This window comes from Monopterus albus, unplaced genomic scaffold (genome assembly GCF_001952655.1).
Source record: "Monopterus albus unplaced genomic scaffold, M_albus_1.0 scaffold23.1, whole genome shotgun sequence".
In the NCBI taxonomy this organism is placed as follows: domain Eukaryota; kingdom Metazoa; phylum Chordata; class Actinopteri; order Synbranchiformes; family Synbranchidae; genus Monopterus; species Monopterus albus.
Window position 1 is genome coordinate 2,026,887 of NW_018127903.1, and position 13,462 is coordinate 2,040,348.

General features: G+C 40.8%; 1 protein-coding gene across 9 annotated transcripts in view; it reads left to right on the forward strand.

Annotated features, from left to right (window-relative positions):
- The first annotated feature begins 4,209 nt into the window (after positions 1 to 4,209).
- The window catches only part of mef2cb (myocyte enhancer factor 2cb), a 57,761-nt gene continuing 48,508 nt past the window's right edge, over positions 4,210 to 13,462 (forward strand). For 4 of the 9 annotated variants that reach the window (XM_020594460.1, XM_020594463.1, XM_020594461.1 and 1 more), the window contains exon 1: positions 4,213 to 4,690. The gene's annotated coding sequence lies outside the window, so the exon portion shown is untranslated. Of the gene's footprint in view, positions 4,691 to 13,462 lie in introns of all 9 variants that reach the window. The other 5 variants (XM_020594462.1, XM_020594467.1, XM_020594468.1 and 2 more) reach the window with 3 other exon arrangements.

A 13,462-nucleotide genomic window follows, 5' to 3' on the forward strand; every position in this document is an offset into this window, starting at 1 on the left:
GTGACAGCAATTTTCATAGCAACATATTTACAAAATATGTTATATTTACAGTTATACACTCATTAACCTAAAGGTCCAGGAGGAACAAACTATGTATATGTACAGCAAAATGCCATGTTGACAGACATATAACTTTTTTTTAAGACAGTTAACACGAAACACTGTACGTGTGGTCTCCATTCAAAAAACAGCTTATAGGTGTGCTGCTTTACTGCTTTCCTTCAGTTGTACAATTATCAAGATATTATTGCCTGTGAGCTAAATTTAGAAAATGGAATGGCACTTTTATATTACAAAGCTCATTTCAGTGTACAAATAAATACTTCCCAAGAACCAACAGTTTCTTGGTTTTATATATTTTGTAATATGAGAATATACGATTTCAGTTAATTAAAAATGATTTTCTTACCTTTGTTGCCATAATTATACTGTACAGTAGTACGATTCCTGCAACTATAATTACTGGTGATATTGCCCTTTGAGTTTCATTATAAACCTTTTTTAATAAGGAGCTTTACTCATGTGTAATATAATGCTTTGGATGACTGACACACAGACCAAGTGCAGATCAGCAGGGAAATGTCTCTTGTCTCAAATACAAAGTACGAGAGCCTAAACTATGTTTTGCCTGAGAACAGTACCCAGGGGTTCAGACTGATTAAATCCTGTACAATATGGATATCATCTGTTAAGATCAACAAAGGATGAATGTAAGATGGTAAGGTTTAAATGTGTGTGTGTGTGGGGGGGGGAAACTGATCTAAAATGAATGGACAGTATTACAGACTCCTGCAAATGCATACACTTACAGTAAACACATAGTGTCAAAACACCAAGCGTCTCTCGAATTCAGCGGGGAATGAATGCAGGAAGAACGACTGAAAGAGGTAAATACCAAATAAAGCTGGAAACATCCACAGACAGATCTGACATAAAACAAATACTCCCTGTGTCTAGTGGTTCTTCTGTAGTAGCTGGCTAATTCTCAGGAGCAGTGAGGCAGAGTGCTTGACAACATCATCTACTATGACAGGCAGATTGTGTTTTCACGTGAGCATGATTGACAACAGATTGCACTGAGCCTGGGCTGTTCCTGTTTGCCCTGGAAATGTGTTTGTCTTTATCTTCTGCTTGAGAGAGGCATTCCTTTCTTTCTCCCTCCGTTACAAAAAAACACACACTTTTTTTTTTTTTTTTCAGGCGAGCTGTTCTGCGAATGTGTGTGTGAGCGTGTGTGCTTGAGAAACATGCTGTGAAATGACTGCCAGGAGAGGCTTAAGAAACAATCCAAGCAAGATCAATATCAGCAAACCGCACTTATGTGTTTGACTTAAAATCCAGTCACAGCTTCCCCTCTTCTCTTTTTTATGCACAGCTGAAGCCAAACCTCACAAAATTGCATTTATCCAAAAGCCTAAAGTGTGTGTATACACACTGTGACATATTTGAAATTACATAATTGTTTTGGCAAGCTGTTGATTTTTTTTTCCACCCGGCTTTGATGAGACTGACAACCCACACTTGAACACACACTCATACCTCTCAAAACACAAGTTCAGGATTGAATGTTTCTAAGAGTAGGAGGGAAGGACAATGGCTAATGAGTTAAGTTAGGAAAGTTTCAGATGGCAAGAAACTGATAATCTACTTTAATTATATAGAGAAAACACGTTGGCTCAAGAAAGCACAAATGCCACAACCTAAATTATCTAACCTACAGTAAACTCTGCTTGTTTTCCTGCGCTGATTGTGTACCAAATTTTATTTTTATTCTGAAAAACAGCACAATATAATAATAACCTAGCTATAACACTTTGAGCTATTTCTACTATATTTAGATTTAGCCATAGACCTCCGCTCAGTAGTCTCAAGAGCAAATTTCCAGTAGGTTCTCTCTACTTTGGATTAAATGTGTGAGTACTGGATGATGCTGTTAGCATGCCTTCACTATAAGTTTTTCTCTGTAGACAAGTCAGCCATGTATGAATATGCATGAGCCAATGTTTGCCTTGTTTAATGATTTTTCACCATTCAAATATATTCAATCCAACTCCCTCTTTTATTTTTCCATATTTCATATGGCCATGAAAACAAGCAAATACACACACACCACGCACACACACAGTAGAGTAGATGTTAACATGAATCATGCATAGTGCATAGACATGCATGCAAACCATTTCACTGACAGATTCACTCTGTCTTCTCCTCCTCATGCTTCCCTGTGTTACTTCTCCCAGGTGCCAACCAAAGACGACCTCAAACATTGTGAATGCTGAAAGGGCCTCTTCAATGAATAACTGACAGATGCCACAGAAAGCTACGAGACTGAGGGCACCAAAACGGCAAGAGAAGAAACACTGACTGTGGTACGTTTGATCAAGCGGGCACCCATATCTGTCCATATGTCAGTGACAGAATTAAAGCAATTGCCAGTAGTGCACTCTAAGCCTGAAAGGGAGAAATCGTGTCTGTTAATGGTGTCATGTATGTATATTTTATACCCATTGATATGTGAGGCCGCTGATACCTGTTATGTTGCATTTACAAACCCGCTGTGTCTAACAAACCTTATTGATTATTATGTAGGCCTGGGGCCAAAGGAAATGCTATTAAAGATTAAAAGGTCAGGTGATGTGAAGGTGGTATTCTGAGTCATCAGACACCAGAGGCTTCAGTTACAGGCAGTAATGTCCGCCCGTCAAGCAGATTAGCCATCTTGATTTATTTATTAACTGATTTCCTACCTTGACTGACTGACTGACTGACTCGGTGGCTGGCTGCAACCATGACTTAAGCTTTACAGGTGAACCTCAAAAGAACGGAGAGATTAGGGTGCTGCTTGGTGTCCACTTATGGATGTACTGCAAACCTAAGCTCATAAGAGAAATGCCTCGCTGATTGTCTGCATTTAAATGGAAAAGTTTATTATGTTTGAATAGACAAATATTTTCAGTAAAAAGTAGATGGTGCACTACTGGTAAAAAAGTGAAGGTAAGGATATGATTAAAAGTTTCACCCTAATGAGGAAAAAGTAATGGGCAACACTGTCATTTAAGTTTTTTAGTATGGAAATGGTAAAGATTATCAACTGTAAACTTGAGCATCCAAGGATACTCTTGCCAAAGGCCAAAGACCCATGTTAATTCAAATCTAGGAATTTATATGTTCCTTTTTTGTTAATGAATTGATGACAACTCAAGAGTGAGAGCTGATGGTGTATGAGAGTATAAGAAGCTTCAGTGAAGACAGCAACTAAAAATCTCTGAACTGATACGGAATCCATATAATGTGAGTATAATAGAACGGCGATATTACCAGACCTATCTCTGATACATCTCTGTACAGAAAGCCATTGCACTGCCTGTCTGTGTCTTATCTGAAGTGGCAAACTTGCTGTTCTAATTGTTATCTTCACACTAATAGAGTGGATGTTTTGAAATCATTTGGTTGGATGATAAAGGCTTGGTAATACCCTCATGGTTACTGTCTGAGTCAGGGCTTATCTGTAGAAGATAACTAGGTCTTAGAGAATGATTGGCAGCATGCAGGGGGTGAAACATTTTTTGTAGTGACTCAGAAAGAGGCAGATTCCATGCAGCACAGACATGAAAGAAATTTACTGAGAACTGAATGATAGCATTATTTTGGGGTTATAAATCAATCCAGTGTAAGAAGTATAGTGTATATAATGCAAATAGTTTTAAAAATCTGTATATACTGAGGTGAGACAATTAACTTTTTCACCTCATGTTACTGTTTTATGTTTTTTCTGCCAATACAAAAACTTCTTGAAACAGGGGATACTGCTTAAGGATATATAAGTGGATGTTTAGTATATATTGACACTTTGGGGGGTGGCTGGCTAAAGTTTGAGTATTATTGCCATTTCATGTTACATGCATGAAACAACAGTCAAGAAAATCAATCAACCACAGCAAAACAAACAAAACTTTGGCGGCATCTCGCTGCCTAAAGACGGCTGCAAACGCTTAACGTGCCCCCCGTTGCTTCATTAGTTAAAGCACACATTCTCCATCATCTTCCTCTAGTGGTCCTCTGAGCAGTTAATTGTGCGTCCAAACTATCGAGGCTGGCGCGATAATAAAGCATTAAGATCCGTGCCATTAAAGCAGAGTTGGGAAATGTGAGACCGCCCCCTTTCTGGAGTCAAAAAAGAGAGACAAAATCGATTATTTCTCCTCGTATTGAGAGAAGAGAGGGTTAGGAAAAGACTCGGTCAGGATTGTGGGAAGGAACAGAAACAATCTCTCAACAGTACACCAGTATACCAGCACCACCTCCACCACCTCCACTCCAACGCTCCACCGGGTCCCTCTCCGCTCACTGGCACCTCGCAGAGAGACCAGGCGAAGCGCGCTCACCGCCTCCTGAGCAGACACTGTCCGATCGGAGAGAGAGAGAAAGAGAGAGAGAGAGGGGGAGAGAGAGAGAGCACGAGGGGGAGAGATAGGGAGTAGTTTTCTCTGACATTATACAGACTCCTACCACGTACTGTAGGTTACTTTTTTCCTCCCGGCAACGTCTGTGCTAAATTGCGCTCCTGGATTTTAAGTGCGTCTTGGCGAAGTCCGTCCCCACCAAGCAGCGGCTTCAGCTTTCCTGTCAATCGGCCGGACCTCTTGTTGTATCCTTCACTTCACCCGGACAAGATTTCATGCGAAATAAAGTAAGTACCGTGCTCACACCACTTGCCTCTCACTCGCAAACATCCACGAGACAAGTTGCACCATACGATCGTTATTTTTAATCTTCCACAGGGAAACTTGAGGGTTTATTTTGATGCGCGCTGCCTCCTCAACAAAGTACACTAACTGCGTCTATTGATTTGTTGTGACCCCGATCGGCTTATGCCTGGTGACAACGATGTCATATAATTACAGGCTGACAACAAATAGCTGTTTATGGTCTATTGGGAGAGTCAAGGTCTGTCTCGTGTTTTAGGTAGTGTTACTGTTGTGTCGACCTTGTGTAGCTTTATCTTGTCCACATGCAGGCGCACAGTCCCAAAGCCACAGCTACTGAATATGCTCTCCTTAATACTAACATACAGGCTTTCATGCAATGCGCTGTGAGATTCCACATGAAAAGTTACACTAGTTGTTTAAATGCGATTTAGTAGTTGATCTATACAATTTTACCAGCTGAGAAAAGAAACTTAAAAAAAGAAAGACTGGGGAAAACACATTCATTTCAGAAGTTTTTAAATTTCAGGTATTTTATTACAATTAAAGCAACAGAAAGTAGGGGAAGTCACTGTGGATATATAGCGTACTAATGATCACAGTTGTCCTGTGTTATTTATACATGAAACAACCTGTGCATGCATCAGCTTTTTATAAATATATTAGAAAAGACTCAAGGATGCAAACATTCATCAAGCACAATTTCCCAGCTGGAACACAGGAGAACGCAGTTTCTCAGGCCTATTGGAACATTAATTCATACAAATCAGAATCACAGTGATAACAGAGAGAAGGTTCGGCATGTTCAGGATGGATTCACATTTAGTCACTTTGTAATTCAGGTTGTTTAGGCTTAACTGCTCTTCAGCAAAAATGATAATACAGTGACTTAAGTTCAATTTCATGAACCTGTTGCAGTGAGAGGATTCATAATGACACCATAATTAACCTATGGCAACGTTCACAGGTTGCAGCATTAGAAATAAAAAAAATGGATTTATTTGTTTTGCGTGTAAAGAGTGGAAGGCCCACTGATGAAATGTACATCTGCACATTAAGGGTGGTAATAAAAATAGAAATTACTGCATCACACTTCATTTTCATTTAGACCAAGTGACTAGAACTGATTTGGCTCTGTCACTTTATCTCACGCTCATTAATATAAACATGAAAGTACTGTAGATCTCTAAACCCATATTCTAGTGAAATTGTTCTCCAGTTAAACAATAATTTTATCTTTGAAATGCTGCCAATTTTAAAGGCTTAAAGAAAGGTATTGAGGTAGAGATAGCTGCAGTTTCTCAAACTTAATAAAACTACCATTCTATTCACAGTATAGCATTGAAACCTATTAAAAAAGATTACATTTGAAATACAGTTCATTAGTGAGATATTTAGAAGGCACTCTAGAAAAGTAAAAGTAAATGATTTTAAGTGATAAATTGTTGCTGTCCGCAACAGCATATCAGTCTTATCTGTGAGTGTGAATGTACAGCATATACACAGTCATTTACTGCCTGACTGCATTTCACACTTAGTTCAATTTTAAAGAAATAACATTAAATTACAGCCTCTATAAAGTAAATGCAACATTTGCGCTCCAGTTTTTACATCTTAAGAGGATGTAGTGTTCTGTGTGATGTCCTATTACTTTTATAACCATTTCTGCTGTTTTTATATTAATTGTTTACTCATGAATAAAATATAAAAGTATATTAGTCTTTAAAAATATTTTACACATGGCCTTCCCTCTTCTGCCCATTGTCAATGAAGTTGTTCTATATGGCCTGTCTGGCCTGTTGCTCTCTTGGGATTAAGCGTTAGGTTAATCCGCTCAGAGGAAGGTGAGCGCTCGCATGTGGGCCCACAATTACACACAGAGGACTCTGTCAACCAAGCTCTGTAATCTCAGAGACCCTGTACAAACACGCACTCACACGCATGTATGTAGACGCATTAACGTAGGCACATGCACACACACACACACAAATGCAGAGACAAAAGCATGGTTTATCTCCTTTCTTTCCTTTCTGTTAGGTTCACACACACTCACACACACATTCACACATCGACACCCACACTGTGTGGCCTGCACTGCGTTTGTTTCCCTTACACTCTTAAGACCTTTACCTTTTGACAAATCATTTGGGATTTTAAGCACTGATTCACAAAACCAGCAGTGACAACATGCTCTTACCCTTCTCACAGAGAAGGATTAGAAGGTCCGGTGTCCCTGTGATTGGCCAGGGCACTGAGCTGACTGTCAGGGCACTTTGCTGTGCACAAGGGGCTCAGTGAAGCCTTAGTTAAGGGAAGGGAAGTGACACATAGTATGCCATGATAAGGATTTTGCCATGTGTTTTAAAAACACTAAGGACGTTAGAAGCAAAGGATGAACTTTTGCTAATATTTTTAAACAAATGTCTCATATAATGCCCATAAATGTGTGAATGCTCAGTTTTATAGACAAGCATGACCAGAACAGAGAGTCAGTGCTGTAAAATGCGTGCCATCAAGATTGCATCTTTGAAAACAGAAGGGGTAAAGTATACCACTGTGCTGCATCAGAGCAAAGACATTTAATACTGTACAGAAGGCTCATTTCAAGAACCCCTCCTTATGGAAAACTAGATCTATGAAAACATTCTTAATGGAAACATCAGCAGCATTTATGTTTAAGCAAATAATTTAATAGCACCTTTTGCTATACTTAATTTTTTTTTCACTAATGGTTTCAAATATTTTGGAAGGGGTTTGTAGAGTTTGCTGAGTTAAACATCAGTAAAACACTCATTTGCAGATTGCAGGCTGGCAAGATCTGGAAGTGGATACTGAAGAAATGTAATTGGACTTCATGCCTTTGGCTCAAATGAGAAGGGAATATAAGAGTCAGTTGTAGAGTGTCACGTTAAGCTCATTTATAAGGATCATACAATATCTTAAAGCATCAAGGCCTGTATATCCTGTAAATAAGGCAGTGCATTTTGGTGGGGGTACTCTCAGATAACTGTTGCGGAGAAAACCTCAAATCCACATGTGACAGAAAAAGGGTAGGCTCTCTTTGCAGTAAATTTATCTGACACAGATAATGTGGAGACCCTTACTATAAATTGTTTCTTGCCTGTTTATTAACAGATGAAAATAGTTCAGTTTTATAATAAATCGGGGGCTTCTTATATTCTTGTTTATTGCATGAGGCAGGTGTTCCTTCTTTTTCTCACATGGGTGGAGAAGTCTCCTTTTTTTGGTTTAATATATTTGTACAACCAAAGAAAAGCATCAGGCTCCACCTCACCATGTGTTTATGTACTCATTTTGAACAGATCTCCCTTTCATTGTCCAAACTGTTGTGCATGTTAGAAATGTTTACTCAAATGTTTCTTTGCCTTAAGAGAACCGTGTATATCTTCATAAGAGCTGAAATTACTCACAAAACTTAATGATAGTAACATAAAGTAAATAACACAGTCCTTGCTTGGTTTATAGGTTGAATGCATATATTTGAATATGTCCTGGTTTTTGCATAATGATGCAAAGTCTCCTTCTGTCTCTATCTAGTAATTAGCGGTGACGTTCAGCAACTTTCTTTGTATGCTGTAAGTGGATGGGAGTGTATGGGGTTTGTTCACTGGGGTGTTAAAGATCACAGAGGAATATATCAGCCTTTGATGTTTAATTGTATTGTAAAACACTTTAGAATATTTCTGCATAAAGTAGACTTCTGGCTGTTCTGTGCTTTGTGTTTTGGTGTTTCTTTGTGTGTTTGCCTTTCAGTATGTGCTGACTGTCTGTGTGTGTGTGTGTGTGTGTGTGCGTTCAAGTTTGTGTCTTGTTTCTGTGCATCTGAATGTTTGTGCTTTTGTGTTTTTTTCCTCAGACTTTTGTGAGGTTGTTGCTGGTGTATATTCAAATGAAAATGCGTGTATTTCTTCTCCCCCTTTATTCTTGACTGAAGAGGGTAGGATTTGATGTCTGGGATGATGGAGCAGTCTGGAAAACAGTGTCAGTGTGAGGGCTGATAAGGCAAACTGAGAAGACAGATGCACGGAAAGTCAGAGAAAGACACAAACACACAGAAATGGAGATAAAAAATTGTTTGAGGTGAGAGCTGAGATGAGTTAAGAGCAGAGACCTCTGGCCTGGTATGCTTTATTAAAAAGTGATACTTTCATGATGTCATGGTTAACACACTAGTTTAGATGAACAGGATGTCCTGCCTTCTTCTTCCTGTTTCCTGTTTCCTGCCTGGCCTGTTGGTCATTATGGCAACAGCTGCCTGCTGGGTGGTCTGCGTTCAGCAGTGCCAACCACGCAATCATATCGTCAGCGGCAGCCCACCTAAAGAGGCACGCAAAACACCTCGCCATGCTTGAGGCCTGCTCCCTGAAATGTTTGGACAAGGAGAGCGTCCTGGAAGGTTGGAGGAGGACTTAGAATGATAAGACGAAGAGAAACATTTATAGTAGAAAAATTTTGGACTTCTTTGTCTAAACAGTGGATGGGCCTCAGATTAGACTGAACACCTCAGCATCACCATCAAGACTTGATATTTACGGCTAAACTGAGATTTCAGATGGAGTTAACATATTTATAAACAAGTTCACTGACTTCCATACCGGACTCTTACTTTAGTTCTTTTGCTTTCTTTCTATTTAATGCGCTATCAGTGTAGCAGCCTTGGCAGCCGGTAATACTGCACAAAGTGTATATTTGTAATACCTGCTTTAAACACAGAATTAACTGGGAATCCTTTTTAGGGTTAGTTTGAGGGAGAACTGTTTGCTGTCCATGTGCATACATCTGGCGATGGAAGGCATGTTCCATGATAAAACACAGTACCTGACCTGTGAATAGTGAGGGACAGCTTCATTCCCTCTAATATATTTTCAGAGAGAACCCCCCCTCCCACCATCTCCCTTTGGTGTGGCACACATTTGGACTACACCCAATGCCAAAAAAGAAAAAAAAAGGCAAAGAGGTGTGGATAAGGGGGGAGTTAGAAAAAAATGCTGAAATGTTTTCCAGTGGCTGTAATTTATCTTTGTCATGACTGCAACATAGCCGAGTCATTCTGAAACACAGTCCGGTGAGATGCACAGAGGTAGCTCTGTGCCTCGGCCTCACACAGGCTCACATCCATCTGAAACCCCTGCTCACTCTGCTGCCACAGTACGCATCGCTGCTGCCACTGCTCCGCATCCTGCTGCTGCTGCTGCTGCTGAGGATTGCTATCAGGCATTTTAGCAGATTTTCTGTTCATAGTGGTGGATTCGGAGGAATAAGAACTCAGATTTATATATATTTATATATGCTTATTTTACCATAGAGTCTCAGGTGTCTCAGTCTGTAACATAACATCAGGAGGTGCGCTGTTCAACTCCAAGGGGACCATGCTGTTGAAAATGCTGTTAACGCCATCTAAGTTGAGAAAAGCTAAGAATTCACACTCAGTGCTCCACACTCTGCAGAGCACACAGCTTAACCAAGCAGTGTCCTGCCAAAGTCCACACCAGTGTTCTTTTCCACTGTCATCTGTGCCATTCCCACACCAAAGGCCAGTCTGTAAAAGAATGCACTGCACAAGATTGTTTTGTACACTTACATTACTCAGCTGGCCAACAAAGCCAGGAGAGCACAGGTCAAAGAAGTACAGATGAAGGAGAGCAAATTACAGCTACATGAAGAATTCTGGAACAGAAAGAAGAATGAAATGTTCAAACTTCTCAGCTAAAGTGTATCTGAAATCAAACTTAATAACACACAATAACGCACAGCAATATGAAGTGCCCTGAGGATATAGAAGGGTGAAGCACCCCCACCCCACCCCCTCCACGCACACCTTTTCTCTCTCTCTCTCTCTCTCTCTCTCTGTCATTTTTTTCTCCCAGCATTTCTCTCGGCCCATCTCCTTCTCTCCTATGATGTATAGCTTTTTCCTGCAATGGCTGTTCCAAAGTGCAGCTTGTGATGTCATTAATTTTATTCATACTTTATGGATGCTCTGTCTGGAAAAAATACAAGAGAATAGCAAGACAGAGGAAGATAGAGGGAAAGGGAGAGAGGCCTAGAGAGGCAGAGGGAGACAGAAAGAGAGAGCAGAGAAGAGATGGCGTTGCGGAAGGAGATTTTCAGTGCAGTTGCATGTATAATGAATGAGGGGGCACTTTGTTTGAAACTCCAGCCCAGCGCTTCACTTCAAGGTTTACTGGCCAGAGTGGGGCCTTGTGATCTCACACCAGCCACTCTCTTTATCCTGCCAATAGATGCTTTCACCTGGCACCGTGGTTCGACCCAGTGGAAAAACAAATAACCTTGTGTGTATAAGAGAAACACAGGGAGAGAGAGAGAGAGAGGGAGAGAGAGCACTGACAATAAAACAAGGGGCTGGGTGGAAAGGGTGAGGAGCGGGTGAGAGAGGAAAGAGGTGAGTTTGTGTAACAGCAGCAGGGCAATGATGCCCAGACGAAGAGAATACTGGCACCCAGCCCACACTTACTAAACAGTGCTCTCTACAGAAATAGCTCAGCCTTGATATTGACTTTTGTCTGCTCTGTGTGTGTGTGCGTGCATGTGTGGATGGGCACATTTGAGCATGCTCAGTAGGGGGACGGAGGTGGTTTCATTGTATAGTGAGGAGTTTTTCACTTTGTTAGTATCCGTTGTTCATTTCTGTATGCTGTAGCTGGATGTTTTTCTGATTCTAGTGTTTGTGTTTGTGTGTGAGTGAGGGAGTGGGTTGCCTTTATTATTTGGGATAAAAATGGCCTCCATTTTATTTTTGGCCCTGTGCTGGACTCATGGTTTTATAAATAGCTGAGGAAGTGTGGGGGATACCTGTCGTGGCTCCAGCCTCCCTCCGGCAGAGTCCCGCTGCCTCCACGTCATATCCATCCACCACTGGCCCACTCCAGGCTACAAGAGAACAGCCCCCTCAGGGGCTGAGCAAACAGGGTGGGACTCAAATTGAGGGTGTGAGAAAAATCAGTCTCTGGAGTAAAATACAAAAGGGCTTGCAGTTCAGCGCGAGCAGCCTTAGCCAACACTGTCAGATTTAGTAAGGATTAAAAAACACTACATGTTCATTTCTTTTTACAAATACTGAGCAGAGTATAAGGCTTCAAGGGGAGTGTTAAGATGGTTAACACAATACAATGTCTTCATATTGAAAATTGTGTTTTTTTGACACCTTGTCTGAGTGTAAGGTCATAGGGTGAATTTCTCTCCTCTCTGCCATCTGTATGCCGAGGTGTCTTGTTAATTTCATTTCTGCATCTCAGGCATATGTCATGTGAACAGCAGTGAGAGTGTTAACTTTCTCTCTTTGCCTCAGCACCGTACACTGTTTCCCTCACATTCTGCTCTCGGTTTCTTATGGGATGATCTGGCTTCACGATTTTGAGGGTAATGAGAGCTTTAGAATGGCAAAAATGTGTCAACAAACTATTTCTTCACTGAGATTTAAGTTTGAAGGTAGAATTGACTTGAACAAACTTAGAAAAAGAATTGACTTATTATGCTGTCTGTGCAAGTGTTAATTTTGAATGTCTTAGTTATATGAGGAACATGATGTCTTTACTGGGCATCATTTGTCTTCATCAAACGGTGTGATTCTTTGGTCTTGAATCCACATTTTCACCCTGAGATGCTCTTTTATCTGTTTAACTATCACCCAGCACAAGTGTTTGAGTCTAATTGGGAAAACAGTGCTGTAATGCCTGTCATTCTTTTAAACATAAGGATCATCCCTGCTGCACAGTAGCCTGATATACTGCTCCTCCTCTAAATGAGTGGCACTCTGCTTCTTGGCCCCCATATTGTGAGTGGAACAGGAAGAGCGAACTAGAGAGAGGGAGAAATCATTGAAACGCTTTATTGCCCTTGGTGGACTGTTTCTTTACACAGCAAAAGCAAAATCATTCTTTTTTTAAATGTGCTTTCCCCCCTTTCTCTGTGAAGGGAATTGTGCTGCCTGTTATTAATGTGCTTTTGACAGCTTAATTTGATAAGCAGGCTACTTGATAAAGAAGCCTTGGATTGTTCTCATAGAAAGAACACGCTTTTTCCCCCTCCCGTGTTCTTCAAAATGTTGCTGCACAGTCTGTCAATGACCCAGTTCTGAGAGATGGTCGAAAACAAGGAAGAGCTGTGCAAAATCCACAGGGAGAGGGAAGGAGAGAAGGCAAGAGGGTAGTGGGAGAGGGAGAGCGAAAGACAGAGTGAGAAAGGATACTATAAGTAAGGAAGGCACTTGTGAGAAGTTAACTCAGATGCTTTTCTTTCTTCTTTCTCCCTCTCGCTTCTTCCTCACTCTTTCTCGTGCACTGAGTAGCCTACCTTCTTGGGCTCCTTTTTCCTGTATTCTAATTGGAAGAGAAACGCTGGGAACGATAACGTGGATTAGCTCCCACTGCTCGCCAGCTCCCCTTGCTTAAATACACATGTAATGAGTTGTTTATTTGGGATAATGCACAGTAGGTCCAGCAGAAGCCTGGAGTTGCCTCCCTCCTCGTGTGCTTGTACACACAATGGGAATATGTACATAAAATAAAATGCATGCAGTTATGCACCAATTTACAGCACTGATGTGCAAGTATGTGCCAATGCATATATTCACACACTCAGCCCTCCTACAAACACACCCACTCATACAAATTCCCACACACAGCTGTGATGCAGGTCACTTACTGTGCAGGGTTGTAGCTACACGGGGAGACAAATGTGAAGTTTGGGGTTGGAGGAGTGGTTGAATATGTATG